This window comes from Bombina bombina, chromosome 5 (genome assembly GCF_027579735.1).
Source record: "Bombina bombina isolate aBomBom1 chromosome 5, aBomBom1.pri, whole genome shotgun sequence".
NCBI classification, from domain to species: Eukaryota; Metazoa; Chordata; class Amphibia; order Anura; family Bombinatoridae; genus Bombina; species Bombina bombina.
Genome location: NC_069503.1, coordinates 657389980 through 657404220, shown reverse-complemented (window position 1 = coordinate 657404220; position 14241 = coordinate 657389980).

The following is a 14241-nucleotide window of genomic DNA, read 5'->3' as shown; positions in this document are numbered from 1 at the left end:
TGTATTTATTCAATAGTAAACAAAAAAGCCATGCTAAAATGTTTAATTTAAACCATTTAATTTCATATTGAAACTAGCGGGATTTTTTTTTCATGCTGAAATAATACTATTTAGAATAGTAATAGCAGTTATTTATTGGTAGAAAATGACAACTCTGACAGTTTTATTTGTGGATGGGTATAGTTACTAAAAGGGAGCTTTGGTAACATTATCTGTTAAAAAGCCGGTACATTTAATAATTTTTTTTGGCATAATATTTCATCCAATTTAAGTCAAGAGAATTAATCAAATTTTGTTTGTAGTTTAGTACTACACTGTAACCACATTAACTATAGTACATAGATAGATAGATAGATAGATAGATAGATAGATAGATAGATAGATAGAGAGTTAGAGGGATAGATGATAGATATAGATAGATGATAGATAGATGATAGATAGATAGATAGATGATAGATAGATAGATAGATAGATAGATAGATAGATAGATAATCATACATAATTACACTACTTTAATCTATGTTGACTTTTTGTCTAATAAAATATTTCAATTACCAATTTAACCAGTATGGTAAACAAAATGTTTTTGTTATAAGAGAACGTTGCTCGCCCAAAAATGAAGATGGACAAGTGAAAAAAGGGTGAAAGAGCGGAAAATTCCTCTTGAGAGGCAGCCACAGAGAGTGCAGCAGAAGGTGATCCATCTGGTGAATGAAAGCCTGATGATACTGCATAATGATATGCAAATCATTGGTGAGAATCTAGGAAAATTATATCATGTATTTTTGACTGTGAAAATATTTTAGGATTATTTTATACTTGTAATGAAACATGTTTAATTCTATGTTTTTGTTGTTGTTTGTTTTTTCAATTTTTATTGAGGATAATAAGGTATACATGCATAAAGAAATTGGATGAGGTCAATATAAGGTCATCTATTTATGCATCATTTTCAACAATCAAGGCTTCAAATATTAACATCATATTTGACATGCATAAGTATACATAGAAAATTTCTTCCCTCATTATTATCTTTCCTCATGGTTTCCTACCCTTAAAGGGACACTCAATCAAAATTAAATTTTCATTATTCAGACAGAGCATGCTATTTTAAACACCTTTCCAATGTACTTCCATTAACGAAATGTGCACAGTAGGTTATATTTAAACTTTTTGAGTCACCAGCTCCTACTGAGCATGTGCAATAATAAGTGTGTATGCATTTGTGAATGGCTGATGGCTATCACATGGTATGTGTATGCATTTGTGATTGGCTGATGGCTGTCACATGGTACAGGGGGAGTGGAAAAAGACATAACTTTTAAAATTGTCAGAAAAAAAAATCTACTACTCATTTGAAGTTTAGACTAAGTGCTATTGCATTGTCTTGTTATCCTGCATTTGTTGATTATGCAAATCTACTATGTTGACTGGTCCTTTAACTTTGATTAGGTTGCTCCTGGACCTTAGTATTGTGGATTGCTTATAAACAGGGGTTAATATTAGTTCTATACACATAAACAAACAAGGGTATCCTAAAACAAAATAGATCTAGATAGGTAATAACATTTTTAAATAAGAATGCATTAGTCAGAACTGGCACCACATGTGAGCTATATAATGATGCTGTTTAACTTTAAAAATAACTAGTGGTTTATCTAATATAATCACAACAATCAAAGGAGAAATAAAGATTTTCTGGCAGGTTTCTATGTCTGTCAAATCACATTTGATATTGTACCACACAGGAATATATATATATATATATATATATATATATATATATATATATATATATATACTGATCCGGTGGTCTTGAGCAGTGGTGTTAGCTTAATATGAGTATAACTTCAGGTCTTATGTGTAAAGTAGGTATGTTCAGGTCTTTTTTTTTTTTTGGTATACTATTATTGGCATCAAAATTTTATACGTGAAAATCTCCATCTAGCAAGAGTTGATAAGTGTCATTAACAAATTACTATCTTTTATCTCCTCTACGGCTTTGGCTGGTAGCCCCAGAGGAGAGGCTCGTGATAACCCAACACAGCATACAATAGTGACACCCTAACACCGGTTCTCATATCAAATTATACGCAAATATTATAATGAGCATTGTGACTATAAAGTGTATAGAAATACCTAAATTATATTGGTAAACTTAACTAAATAAAAGGGTATAGGCATACTGGTTATAAATGATCTAGTGGGTCACTATTATATAACCACTTGTAGAAATACATTAAGAAAACTTCAAAAAATGCATGTTATCTAAGCGGTTCGTGATTAAGAAACAAAGAAGAATAGATAGCCCAACATTATAGCATTAGAACTGTGTCTTTAACGTTTTTTCCAGCAACTTTGCAGTGATATTATGGTACATGTTAGTTCAACCATAAGGTTTTGTTTCCTGGTGTTGGTTTAAGTGTTCCATTATGATTTCCCTGCTGAAGTTGAGCAACAGACCGAGGTGTAGGTGCCAATTTGGATGCTCTCAGTGGATTCCCAGGAGGATTGTAACCTGGCCATGTACAGCGTGTTTCAGCTTGCCCAGTGATATAATTTTTTTTTGTCCCCCAAGCTCCCTCAAGAGTGCAGGCAGTGGCGGGACTCCTTCTCTATGCTTAAATTTATATGAAGCGCCAAAGATTTTTTGAAACATCAGAATTGTATGTTTTGTGTTTTGTCCGGTAAAGTCCACAGTCGGTAAGGTGACATATGACGCTTCCTATATACAGGCAGCAAGATCCACTGAGATTGTGGGTATATTTTTCACCTGTGATTTCCTTTGTGCTATCGGAGGTGCCATTTTAGGGATAATATTGCAATGTTTCCATTCTAGTGGTATAGATTCTCCGTCTGTCAGCTGGGCAGTTTGGTTTTCTTCTCCTGGTCATATTTTCGGGTTTGATCCGAAATTGATGTGGTGCTGTGGGACTGATTCCTCAGTTTTTGTAGATAGTATTTTTTTTATGAGATTTTGTAAATCCTGCTCTGAGGGCATCCTGTCCAGCATGGTTTGCAGTATGGCTTCTATTTTTGCGAACCGGAGGTCTATTATGTCCGGTTGGTTATCAATCCACATGGATGTGTGTGTGTTTTCCTCTTTCTGTTCGAAGGTGCACATATAAGATTTTTAACTTTTAAGGTAATAAAAAAGACTTCTAACTTAAAGGGACAGTCAAGTAAAAAAATTACTTTTTATGATTTAAATAGGGCATGTCATTTTAAACAACTTTCCAAATTACTTTTATTACCAATTTTGCTTTGTTTTCTTGGTATTCTTAGTTGAAAGCTTAACCTAGGAGGTTCATATGCTAATTTCTTAGACCTTGAAGGCCGCCTCTAATCTGAAAGCATTTTGACAGTTTTTCACCACTAGAGGGCATTAGTTCATGTGTTTCTTATAGATAACATTGAGCTCAGGCACGTGAAGCTCCTAGAAGTCAGCACTAATTGGCTAAAAATGCAAGTCTGTCAAAAGAACTGAAATAAGGGGGCAGTTTGCAGAAGCATAGATACAAGGTAATCACAGAGGTAAAAAGTATATTATTATAACTGTTGGTTATGCAAAACTGGGGAATGGGTAATAAAGGGATTATCTACCTTTTTAAACAACAAAAATGCTGGTGTTTACTGCCCCTTTAAAGCTTGTTAGTAACAGTAACCAGTTCTGGCAAAACACCCCGGTGACCTGAGGGGGAACGCTGCCTATATGATTGCCACAGCTACAGGCCTCTGTAGTCCAGTTCCGTCTCAAGGCTCATTAATACAGCAAATAAAGTAGGATCTATAGAAAGTGATCTAAGAGTGTACAATACCAATTGTATTGTTGATGTGTGCTGTGAGTAAATATCAATAATCAGTGAATTATAATATTTTCACCTGGAGCTCAGGAAAAGTGTGACTACTAAGAGCCACTGTTAGGACACGCCCCCCATTTAATTTTATGTTTATATCTAAAAGAGTAATATATATATTTTTTACTATTTTGCAATTTAGTTTATGTACATTTAGGCTAGCACAGATATCCCAATAGCACTACTGAAAATAGGTAGACAGGTCCTTTGTATAATAAATCTTAATATAGAATAGGGTGGTACTTGTGTACTTAGAACATAATTGAAACTGTATCAGCAAGTGGCTGAGAAAAGAGTACACTGTATAGCACTCAGTGTCTACAACAAAGTAACATTTTATCCATTACATGAAAAGAGGATAAAACTTAACCTTTATTTAGGTATAAAAATAAAATTGATTAAGAAAGATTAAAAACGCAAAAGCGTTCTCTAGGAATCATATAATTCAGATTAGAGGCAAATATATTAGACAGTCTAGGATTCAAAACCTATATCGCCATATATTAACCCCTTAATGACTGGACCATTTTTCAATTTTCTTACCCTTAATGACAATGGCTATTTTTACATTTCTGCAGTGTTTGTGTTTAGCTGTAATTTTCCTCTTACTCATTTACTGTACCCACACATATTATATACCGTTTTTCTCGCCATTAAATGGACTTTCTAAAGATAACATTATTTTCATCATATCTTATAATTTACTATAAAAAAAATTATAAAATATGAGGAAACAAATGAAAAAAACACACTTTTTCTAACTTTGACCCCAAAAATTTGTTATACATCTACGACCACCAAAAAACACCCATGCTAAATAGTTTCTAAATTTTGTCCTGAGTTTAGAAATACCCAATGTTTACATGATCTTTGCTTTTTTTTGCAAGTTATAGGGCAATAAATACAAGTAGCACTTTGCTATTTCCAAACCACTTTTTTTCAAAATTAGCGCTAGTTACATTGGAACACTGATATCTGTCCGTAATCTCTGAATATCCCTTGACATGTATATATTTTTTTTAGAAGACAACCCAAAGTATTGATTTATGCCCATTTTGGTATATTTCATGCCACCATTTCACTGCCAAATGCGAGCAAATAAAAAAAAAATCGTTCACTTTTTCACACATTTTGTCACAAACTTTAGGTTTCTCACTGAAATTATTTACAAACAGTTTGTGCAATTATGGCACAAATGGTTGTAAATGCTTCTCTTGGATCCTCTTTGTTAAGAAATACCAGACTTATATGGCTTTGGCATTGCTTTTTGGTAATTAGAAGGCCACTAAATGCCGCTGTGCACCACAGTGTATTATGCCCAGTAGTGAAGGGGTTAATTAGGGAGCTTGTAGAGACCTTGAAGGGTTAATTTTAGCTTTAGTGTAGTGTAGTAGACAACCCAAAGTATTGATCTAGGCCCATTTTGGTACATTTCATGCCACCATTTCACCGCCAAATGGGAGCAAATAAAAAAAAAGTTAAATTTTTCACAAACTTTAGGTTTCTCACTGAAATTATTTACAAACAGCTTGCGCAATTATGTCACAAATGGTTGTAAATGCTTCTCTGGGATCTCTTTTGTTCAGAAATAGCAGACATATATGGCTTTGGCGTTGCTTTTTGGCAATTAGGAGGCCACTAAATGCTGCTGCGCACCACACTTGTATAATGCCCAGCAGTTAAGGGGTTAATTAAGTAGCTTGTAGAGAGCTTGCAGGGTTAATTTTAGCTTTAGTGTAGAGATCAGCCTCCCACCTGACACATCCCACCCGTTGATCCCTCCCAAACAGCTCTCTTCCCTCCCCCACCCCACAATTGTCCCCGCCATCTTAAGTACTGGCAGAAAGTCTGCCAGTAATAAAATAAAAGGTGTTTTTTTTTGTTTGTTTTTTTTTTTATTATTAATCTGTGATGGACCCCTGCCTTAGCCCGCAACCTCCCTGATCCCCCCCAAACAGCTCTCTAACCCTCCCAACCTACCTATTTGCCACCATCTTGGGTACTGGCAGCTGTCTGCCAGTACCCAGTTTTCCCCAAAAAAGAAAGGTTTTTATTTTTTAGTTTTTTTTTTGTTAAACATAGCTTTTTCTGTAGTGTATCTGCCCCTCCCCCCCAATAACCCATCCCCCTACCCTAGCAGATCCTATTATTTAAAAAAAAAAAATAAAAAAAAAAAACTTTTCTGCCCCCCTCTCTCTTCAATGGTGTCATTGGAGTCAGTGGTTGCTTCGCGCGCGCGCGCATATACACACACATGCACGCGCGCGCCCCCGCAAGCCCCCCTCCGCACGCTCCCAGCATCCGGCGTGCACAAAGCACTTGCAGGAACCGGATGCCGGGGAGCGATGGGCCGCCCACCCACCTCCCCTGTAAGCTCCCACCCACCAACGAATGGCACCTTTGCTACCGGTGCAGAGAGGGCCACAGAGTGGCTCTCTCTGCATCGGATGCTTTTCAAAGGGTATTGCAGGATGACTCAATATCGAGGCATCACTGCAATACCCTGAGAGCTGCTGGAAGCGATTGTGATCGCTTCCAGCACTCTCTTAGACAACTGACGTACCAGGTACGTCCATTGTCACTAACTGTCAGGTTTTGCAGGACGTACCTGGTACGTCAGTTGTCATTAAGGGGTTATTATAATCAAATTACAATGCATATGATAGCTATGGATAGTACAATTAGCGTATAAATTTGAAAACTAAATATGTAAGCAGTCATTAAATGCCTCTAGGAGGTTTCTAATTGGGCCATAGAGTTTGCTTTTGATAATTAAAAATAGAGAGCAAGGATGCCACTGACGCGTTTCGCCATCATGGCTTTATCAAAGGGCCCATTGATAAAGCCATGACGCCGTAACGCTGACACCTCATATTTTGAGCCGTTATAACTTTTGAGTGCAATATTTGTTTTAGAATATTTTTTTTATTGAATGTTGTTAGTATGAGTTTAACTGTTCTTTGTAATGTATTTTTGTTGTCCCATGTGCAACTTTTTTATTTTTCAAATCAGTTAACTAGAGCTATGAGGACGTGCACTCAATTGATCACATTTACTTTGAACTTGCAATACCAGTGGTAAACCCAACATGCGAAAACACCCGAGATAAGCTCCTTAACTGTTAGCGCTCAACTCGTAATCTAGCCCTTAATGTTTATTTTAAATGTTAAATGTTATAAGGACACTAAATATAAAAAAAAAAAAACATTTATTTGAGAAACAATTATTTCTTAACATAAGTAATGAAGTTTGCTTGGATATCTTTTAAAACCATCATGAAAGTATTTCATTGCACCTTCTAAAATGTGTTTAACCCCTTTATAGCCAAAGCTACTGGCAATCAAGTGCTATGCTGCCCTCTCCATAGACTCTAACAAGAACTCCTGCTCTTCAAAGATGGGCCACAGTTGTAGAATACCCTAGTTAGTTTAAAGGGTATGTAGCTGTGTCATGTCTGCATAGTAGCTATGTCTAGACAGCACTTGGTAGGGTCTTAGGTACTTCTTGAAATCAAACTCTAAAATTTATGAATCTGTTGTTTAGCTCTACTGGGACAGCAGGTGTGTCTGTTTATTTCATTACTGTCTTTTTATTTAAATTTGTTGTGATTCCTCTCACTTTGCTATGATGTAGAGCCTTTATCCTTAACATGGTGTTTGGATCTTCTGACTGCCACAATCTTGAAAGCTTGTGTTGACATCCTGACCAGAGTAGAATTACTGTCAAAGACTTTCTGCATCAAGCTGCCAAGTACTGTTAAGTGTATTTCTGCAAGAGACTTTCTGAAATACACCTGTTACAATTGCAATATCTCTTGTTTGCTACTTCATCCTGGACAGAATGCTATTTCTGCCTGAAATTCTCTGAACTATTTGCCAATTAGTGCAAATTGTTTTTCTGACAGTTATTCTTTAAAACCAACCTACCAATTATTGCAACAAACTCTGATTGCTTTTCCAACCTGAACTGAGTGTTATTTCTGTGAGAGACTCATACCCTGTCTTCAAAGTGATCAGTATCTGTATATTGGCCAGTGTATATTTCAGGCAGAGACTTTGGCCCCCATTTATCATTCTTTGTGCGGATAAGGTTTTAACAAAGAGAGCCTGCCTGCACTCTTTGAGGCATCTGGAAGAGCAAAGGCTGATGGAATTTAAAACTGCACAAGCAATTGCTCATGCAATCCAGCCCAGGGCTTATCAGTCATCCCAGATAAATTAGCCCAGGTTGTCTGATATCCCCAACTTCTGTGTTAAAAAAGAAGTGGTAGCAAAAATCCCCAAATTACCCCAAAGCTGATTAAACAGCTTCATAAATGTGGGCCTTAGTCTTTTTTCTAAGTTTATTTGAAACATTCTGCAATCTGAACCATTAGATCCTGGTTCATTTATGCCCCCTGTATATGCCTGGTTTTGATTACCTTCTATCAGGTTTTGCTCTATGCGTTGGTAAATTAAGTCTTGTTTATTATTTAAAGAGATTTAAAACCCAATCATTTTCTTTTGTGATTTAGACAGAATTAACAATTATTTAAACAGTTTCCAATTTTCTTCTATTATACAATTTGCTTCATTCCCTTGGTATTCTTTGTTGAAGAGAGGTAGGTGTCTGGAGCACTACAATGAAGGAAATAGTGCTGCCATCTAATGCAAATATATAGCACTCTTGCAAAAATGTTGCCATATATTGCTCTAGACACATGCATACTCATGAGCTTAAGTCACCACTTTTCCAGAAAATAGAAGAAGAGAACAAAAACAAAATAATAATAGAAGTAAATTAGAAAGTTGTTTAAAATTCTATTCACTAGATATTGACTTCCCGTCCGCTGACTTTAAAGCAATGGAATCAGAATGTAATGCTGCTGAGCAGATACTGGCAGTTCTTTTGCCTTCATTACGCTGTCTATTCCTAAGCTACAAGAGACTGCATGAAGCGGTACAAGCTGTTTAGAGGCCCTGCCCTACAAAGAATTACCCATCAAACATGCGAACCTGCTCTCCAGTACGGAACCTGCATAACTCAATCTCCACTCATCCACAAAGATCCACCGTAACCGACGACTCATCCGTTTTTATTTCGAATCCAGCCAAAAAATCTCCAGTCTATCATAAGAAAGAGGGTCTGCTCCCTCTGTCCTCATTTTCTATGATGACATGTGGCCCTGAAGGATCTACTGTGAACTATCCTTTGATCACTTCATTGGAGAACTCGACTTTCACCCAGTGTGTAGAGAGACAGGACACTGAGGCACCACTTATACACTGCTACACTCAACTTCCACTTACTCCACCAGAACTCATACTAACATGCCATTTGCGATGGCTGAGTGCATAGGTGTGATGTGCCTGTCTACATTCAGAATATGTGAACGCAGCGCAGTTGAGCGCACCTTTCAATGCTCACAGCTATTTCTGTAAAATTATATACTCTTACTAGGTTGCTCTGTATATCAACTAAGAAGGTATGAACCACTTGCTTTATCCAAGGAATGTGTGGGCTAGAGTGTGTAGATCCTACCCTAGTCGGCTCCTTTGGCTTTTGAGCTAACACACTCTTGTAAACCTGACTGACTAACTTGAATTCTGAACAGTAACCACAGCTTGAATCGTGATTGTGATCTACATTGTATGCTATAATTTGGTAAAGCCCACTACACTGCTCACTTTACTTCATGCTGCATGTGGACGGGTATAGTATCTTTTTTTAACATAGCTTCTAATCTTTTTATGTAATCATAACTGTAAATCAGCAGACTAATATATCTGCAATGGGCCTCTATTGTAATGCTCTCTGATATAAGGTGGATTCAGGCCACGGTAACTGATTTGAGACCAAACTGTGACCACCACAATATATCGTTACAGTTTTATATTGATTCTCAACTTTGGCCCTGTTGGCCACTTGTTTTGTTTTACCTTTCTGTGTAACTGCTATGAATGCCTTAAATGAGAACGCTGCTCTGCCACTCATATGCGGTAAACAAAACTACAAAAATAAATTAGAAGGGCAATCTTAGACTTTTACGGCACTGCCTCAACCTACAAAGGAACGTTTTACATTTAATACCATAACTTTGCTTAAACCGCACCATTGTGTTCACTGGAAATGTACAGTAGAAACATCTTAAATGTTCCATTGTCATTTTGATTGTATTAACAAACAACCTAAATTGTGAGTTGCCCATGTCTAGTAACTTGTTATTCTTATTGTATCTGTTATTTAAGGCAAGCAAAATGATCATGCTACAAATTATACACCTCTTTTATGGGTCCCATTAGTATCTAAAAAAGGTTTATGGACCTGTTCAGCATGTGACTTACAGTAAGGCTTTAAAAGAATTCACTTTTGTTAAGTAAGTAATTTTATTTTATAGTGTTTGTATACACTGGGCAACAAACTCATTTAGATATGATGCAGCCTATGGGGCCTATCTATCAAGCTCCGAATGGAACTTGATGCCCCGTGTTTCTGGTGAGCCTGCAGGCTCGCCAGAAACAGCAGTTATGAAGTAGCAGTCACAAAGACCTTTGCTCCATAACTTTTCCACCTTTTCCACCCCGGAAATCAACCCAATCAAGTATGATCGGGTTGATTGTCACCCCCCTGCTGTGAGCTGCTGGTGCAATGCTGAATACGGTGAGCGTATTGCTCGCCGTATTCAGCAAGGTCTGGCGGACCCGATCTGCACTGTCGGATAAGTTCCGCCAGACTATTTTAAATCTTGAACTCAAACTGTATCTTGTGTTAAGAGAAAAGTCTAGTACTTCATACAAGCAACATTTTTAGGCTGCAAATTTCATATTGCTTATATTGATCAACACTTCTCTCGAAGAACTGTCAATTGCTTAAGACAACTTGTGACAAATATAGCTAACATAACACATCTAATGGATCTCTAATGACACCTAAATTTATTTACCCAGAATAGAGTATAGATATGGGGTTACTATGGGGCCTATCTATCAAGCTCCGAATGGAGCTTTATGTCCCGTGTTTCTGGCGAGCCTGCAGGACCAAAGACCGCTGCTCCATAAACCTATCCGCCTGCTCTGAGCAGGCAGACAGACATCGCCGGAATTCAACCCGATCGAATACGATCTGGTTGATTGACACCTCCCTGCTGGCGGCTGATTGGCCGTGCGTCAGCAGGGGGCAGCGTTGCACCAGCAGCTCTTTTGAGCGTATTGCTCTCCGCATTCAGCGAGGTCTTGCGTACCTGATCCGCACTGTCAGATCAGGTCCGCAAGACCTTTGTTAAATAGAGGCCTATGACTCTATAGCTTTTACAAAAGTCAGGTACTTGAATAATAATTAGCAGTCTATGCCCAAGTGTAAACAGTTATTTTTGTTTAGTTAGTGTACTTAAGTAGGTATATTCGATAAATTAATAAAATAAAGAGAAAAACCCCAATAGTTTAGACATTTAAAATATTTATAAAACTTAAAACATAATATACCGGAGTCTGCACAAGATGGTGTAAATAGAGATGTGGGCTAAAGGTAATCAGCAGAGGAGCTGTTGCGGGGGCTATGGTCTTCACAGATAATGGTATGTGTGTGTGAGGAGCTGGATGTACCAATATCAGTCAAATACATACAGTGGGGAGAGAACAGAAATCACATACAATATTAAAAGAGCTTGTGGGGATTTAGTAGTTTACCGCTAATACAATATGCCTACTAGTGATAATTGTGAGCTCAATCCCTTATCCAGGCTGTATGATATACTGTTCATACAAATAATATTACTGGTGGAGTATATTGGCTAATAGCCACAATACCTTAGGGGAGGAACAATAACACAACGCTGACCAGGCAGCAATTCAGTGTAAACTTGATCTCCAACACCTCCTAAAGGATTACAATGCACACACCAATAGTGCTAGCAAGCAAACAGAAATCAGTTCAAGCAGCACTCACAGTTCAGCATGATCTTACAGCATTATTCCTTGGGGCTGCTACAGCTTGCGGTCCCGGCGTCTTCACCAATACTCCTTGCAACAGACTATTCGTCCCCTAAGCTCCTCCTTCCAGCATCCGGTTTCAACGGCTCCCTTGTCAGCTACCTTCAGGGAATGCAAGAACGCTTGTGCAATGGAGTGGATGTTTTCATTTTGCCTGTCACTTAACCATCAATGGTATAACATTCATGTGGTGTATTATATGCCAGTATAAAGCTGATCTGACTAGGGGTCCTTAAAAATTCAATTTTTGCTTTATTATCATTTGCATGTATATTTTTTATATTTTTTGTATATATGAATATCTGCTTAGCGCTTTCTCTTTTTATATTGTTAGTGCCTTATGCAGTTTATACTACCTCAAAAATATGAAATACAATTAATATAATATAAGCGATATGTATATTGAATTAGGCATGCAGCATACTGCAGTATGCATACACCAATTCCCCCTATCCAAGTAGTATATTGCCTATGGGACAATGTATGCAGTACACTGTTGCTGCACATACTCACATCCCCTAATTTATTGGTAGTTTGGTTATTATGTTACAGCTAAATTGTTTAGTAACCACCATTATATCCTTTATTATATACTCCATATGAGATAATTTATGGATATGGTGAGTTTATGAACATGATTTTGGTTATAAATTATAAGTATACTTCTCTCTTATCATCATGTGTCAGGTTTTACTGGATGGTTTTACTTTCACATGTGTGATTATAACAACAACAACAACAGAATGATGGAGATATTAGTATATTTATATATGATTCCAGCCAAGTTATTGAAGGATTAAATAAGGGTGTATTGAGCTCCTCCAATGAGGGGAGGCTATTTGTTTTAAATAGTATGCACTATGTGTAAGATTTTAGGTTTATGACTACGGTCTGTTAACCAAACCCGGTCAAACTTTGTTTTCACCTTGTTTTTACCCTTGGTGTCCAGCTGTATGCCCATGGATTATTTAAATAAAGTACATTTCTTTTAATTAACCTGAGTGTCAGCATCACAAAGTATTTGCAAAACGGATTTGGAACATTCTTTTTTTATACTATTTAAAATATTTAACAGGTCATAATTAAGATCTGAAACAATATGTGACTATTGTATGAATAGGGCCTTACTGAATCCTTCAATATCTTAATTTGTATCTTATCCAACGTACCAATGTTTTTCTTCTACCCTGTGTAGTATAATAACATGTTTTGAATATGTCTGCATTGTTGGATATAAATAAAAGTTTCCATTCACTACCTCAATAATGAAAAAAAAAAAAAAAAAAAACAATGTTGGGTTTAATCTCAGAGTCATGTATAAGAGAATAGGTAGTGAAGGCAGTTTTAGCCCACATGTATCCATTTAAGTATGACAAACCAAGACATTAACATTTTTTTTTTTAAGTTTCAAAAGAGCTTTATTGAATATAATAGGTTGAATGGAAGATGATGCAATAGATAAACAATGTATGTATATATATATATATATATATATATATAATTACATATATAATTTTGACATCTCTAAGGAAAATCTCTAACAAATTTAGGCCTAGATTTGGAGTTTGGCGTTAGCCGTGAAAACCAGCGTTAGAGGCTCCTAACGCTGGTTTTAGGCTACCTCTGGTATTTGGAGTCACTCAAAATAGGGTCTAACGCTCACTTTTCAGCCGCGACTTTTCCATACCGCAGATCCCCTTACGTCAATTGCGTATCCTATCTTTTCAATGGGATTTTTCTAACTCCGGTATTTAGAGTCGTGTCTGAAGTGAGTGTTAGACATCTAACGACAAAACTCCAGCCGCAGGAAAAAAGTCAGTAGTTAAGAGCTTTCTGAGCTAACGCCGGTTCATAAAGATCTTAACTACTGTACTCTAAAGTACACTAACACCCATAAACTACCTATGTACCCCTAAACCGAGGTCCCCCCACATCGCCGCCACTCGATTAAATTTTTTTAACCCCTAATCTGCCGACCGCCACCTACGTTATACTTATGTACCCCTAATCTGCTGCCCCTAACACCGCCGACCCCTATATTATATTTATTAACCCCTAATCTGCCCCCCTCAACGTCGCCTCCACCTGCCTACACTTATTAACCCCTAATCTGCCGAGCGGACCACACCGCTACTATAATAAAGTTATTAACCCCTAATCCGCCTCACTAACCCTATAATAAATAGTATTAACCGCTAATCTGCCCTCCCTAACATCGCCGACACCTAACTTCAATTATTAACCCCTAATCTGCCGACCGGAGCTCACCGCTATTCTAATAAATGTATTAACCCCTAAAGCTAAGTCTAACCCTAACACTAACACCCCCCTAAGTTAAATATAATTTTATTCTAACGAAATAAATTAACTCTTATTAAATAAATTATTCCTATTTAAAGCTAAATACTTACCTGTAA